Genomic DNA, 3,274 nt, shown 5'->3' on the forward strand with positions numbered 1-3,274 from the left:
ATGAGCAGGTTCTAGCTAGGGTGATTCAGGCAAGTGTAAAGGCACAGAGGCAGATGGGTCACAACGAGTAGAACCAGTAGTACAGGAGTTCAGTTCAGATGAAGCATAGAGTTGGGGTGGGCACAGTCAATGGTGAGAGCACTACAGAAGGAACATTACATCTTTACATCTCAATCAATGCTGACAAAAGTTGATGATGAAAGGCTATTCTTACCTTCCTCCCCCCGTTTCACAAACAGAAAAATTAAAATTAAAATTTTAAATTAAGTAACTTGCCCAAGGTCATATATTGTAGAAGTGGCTAAAATAAAATTCCAACTTAGAAATTCTGATTCCAGAGCCTAGGCTCATCTGCTAATCATGAATGGATTGTATGCTATGCTAAGGAATTTGAATTTCACCTTGAAGGTCATGTGAGGACAACAATTTTAAGCAGGAGAATGCTAGAGTCCATTTTGCCTTTTAAAAGGATGACCCGTACTGCTAAAGGGACTAAGTGAGGCTAGACCTGAGATGGAACTGTGTCCGGTTCTGCCTGATGTACCCTGCACAACTAGAGGGAGGACCATCAAATGTGGTCTATGAATGGCACTCAAAGTTGTGCAATGCACAACCTACATGACCACATTTAATGTAACTGCAAGTTAGGAGGTTATTACAGTAATCCAGACTTAAGATGTATGAGGGATTGAACTAAAGAAGAAGGGAATGGTTTATAATGCAGAAATAACAATGTAGAATCAACAGGAGCTGGTGGCTGGGTGGATGAAGATGGTGACACAGAAAGAGCAGTCAAAGAAGTTTTATTTTGTCTCAGTCTAAGTTGGAACTACATTTTTTCATCTTCCCTACTTGGTTCTGGGTTAGAAACTTGCACATGATTTGGAAAATGAAACGAAGGAGTCAGCCCTTATGCTCTGAAGGTCATCATGGTTACAGGTGAGTAGAGTAAGATGCAGAGAAGCAAGTGCCAGTCTGTGCTTGTTCTTCCCCACTCTACACCTTCCTCTGCCTCCGGATCCAGCTGTTCTTCCCATCTGCCTGTCCTGCTGACCCACAGCAACCCATGACCAGATACCCAACTGCAAACTCACAGAAGCAACCACGAGGACCAGATCACAGCCTTCCACAGACCTCCATGGGAGTGGAGTTCTCCTTTGTGGACCCTATCAGCAGATTCCCCTCAAGCTCGGACTTGTCCACCATGCCAATGTTTCAGGAAGACTGCTTGGTGACAGCCCTGCTCCACCAACTCTCCTTCCTGGACCCTTACTTCCCCTGATCCCAGCAGGCTTTTTTTGTAGCAACTGAAAAGATTATTCAAAGGCATATAGAGCTGCAGAGAACATAGAAGAGTCAAAGCAACTTTGGAAAAGAAAAAATCCGAAGGACTTACACTATTTGATGTCAAGACTTATAAATGAATCTATGACAGAGCTGTAAAGATGGACACCCAAATTACACAGGGGCAAAACGTGGTAAACTTGCCTGGGATAACTTGGAAGGCAGAACATATGCCCATTGACACTGTAACTCTGGGGGAAGTGGTTGGCAAGAGAAGAATTGTGGGCTTTTATTTTGTATCTCAGGCAAAGTATTTTAAGAAGTGAGCTCAAGTGAGGCACCTGGGTGGCTCAGTCGGTTAAGTGTCCCATTCTTCATTTCGGCTCAGGTCATGATCTCGCAATTTGTGAGTTTGAGCCCCACATCAGGCTCTGCGTTGGCAGCATGGACCCTGTTTGGGATTCTCTTTCTCCCTCTCACTGCCCCTCCCCACCTCAAAATAAATAAACTTAAAAAAAAAAAGAGCTCATGAAATAATTGGCCAATTTGCAAGCCAATTTGGGAGCCTAACGAGGAAGGCTGTATGAAAGCTATTGAGCCCCAAATTTTAAAAGACAATTTTGAAAATATATCTGAACACAAAATCCCATTAAAATCTAGCTTTGTTGCTGCCACTGGGGCTAACAAAGTTAGTTGTGGTTGGGTTTGAGGATGAGGAACCCTGACTATAGAGATAGGACGGTCTCCCATTGTCCCTGACACCCTGTGAGATTTCCACCCACTCATCGTCATTAGAGGAAACACAATCCCTATGCAAAGGAATGTGGAGGAGAGAAAAAATACTCAAGGACCATGCCACCTCCATGAACTGTGGACATTGCAGCAGCATCAATCTCCTAAAGTGCTCCTGCAATAAGATGGACAGAAGGGCCCTGCCTTCATTCTGGAGATTCTCACATCCAGATAAACTACAGGTCTAAAGAATGTGCTGAAAATCCAAGCTTCAGAAATATATGTAATTTCTCTTGGAACTGGGCTTCTAACAACTTTTATGTATGTCAACAAAAGTACTGTAAATTGGGCTTTTCTAAGAAAAAGTGCCCCAAAATTCAGTATACTTGGTATTCTTGGCAGAATCTTTTGTTCTCTTTCATTTTTCAGTCACTTTATTACAACTTAATCTTTGTAAATACTACTTTGGGTCATCCAAGCTTCTGGAAGTACTTTGGATTATTGGAATTATAGTCTTCATTCTGAAAGTCTTCTTCATTGGCTCAAAATGCCTTACTTTATTGGGTACCCTCTTTCATGAAGCCTTTTAAATCCAAGGCTTACTGGTATACATTCTTAGAAGAATTGTGTCAGTATAAATGAATTTTGTTCCATATCAGTTTGGTTTCATTACCTCATTAGCTACAGGGAGTTTGGTAATATAACTAGATTCTTGGGATATTACCAGCTTATTTTACTTCCTTTTAAAATTTTGGATTCCTTTTGGAAATCTGAGGACTTTCAGACAGGTTTTGTAATACTTTTTACATGACCAAGCTATAGAGTGACTTGTTCAGATGATATTTGATCAATATGTCAAGCAGAATTTCTTGAGATTATTTTTCCCATCTGTCAACATATATTTTCTCAAGAGTACATTACCTCATGGTTTCACCAAGAGAATGTCCACTGGTCAGAACTGTGATTGCAGACCATGTAACCAAATGGCAAGATGGGGATACTTCATCACACCTTCAAATATAAGTAAGTCCAGGGGTGCCTGGGTGGGTCAGTCAGTTGAGCATCCAACTTCGGTTCAGGACATGATCTCATAGTTCATGGGTTCGAGCCCCACATTAGAGTCGCTGTCAATTTAGATCCCACTTCAGATCCTCTGTCCCCCTCTCTCTCAAAAATAAACATTTAAAAAAGAGAGACAGAAACAAATATAGTTAAGTCCTATAAACTATTAAGACTACAACATATTGGGATGTCGGGC

The 3,274-nt window shown here is 41.4% G+C and overlaps 1 pseudogene; it reads left to right on the forward strand.

Moving 5' to 3' along the window:
* The first annotated feature begins 929 nt into the window (after window positions 1-929).
* LOC125171735 (E3 ubiquitin-protein ligase RNFT1-like) lies at window positions 930-3,039 on the forward strand (annotated as a pseudogene).
* The last annotated feature ends 235 nt before the right edge of the window (window positions 3,040-3,274 follow it).

Source organism: Prionailurus viverrinus, chromosome C1 (assembly GCF_022837055.1).
Source record: "Prionailurus viverrinus isolate Anna chromosome C1, UM_Priviv_1.0, whole genome shotgun sequence".
NCBI classification, from domain to species: domain Eukaryota; kingdom Metazoa; phylum Chordata; class Mammalia; order Carnivora; family Felidae; genus Prionailurus; species Prionailurus viverrinus.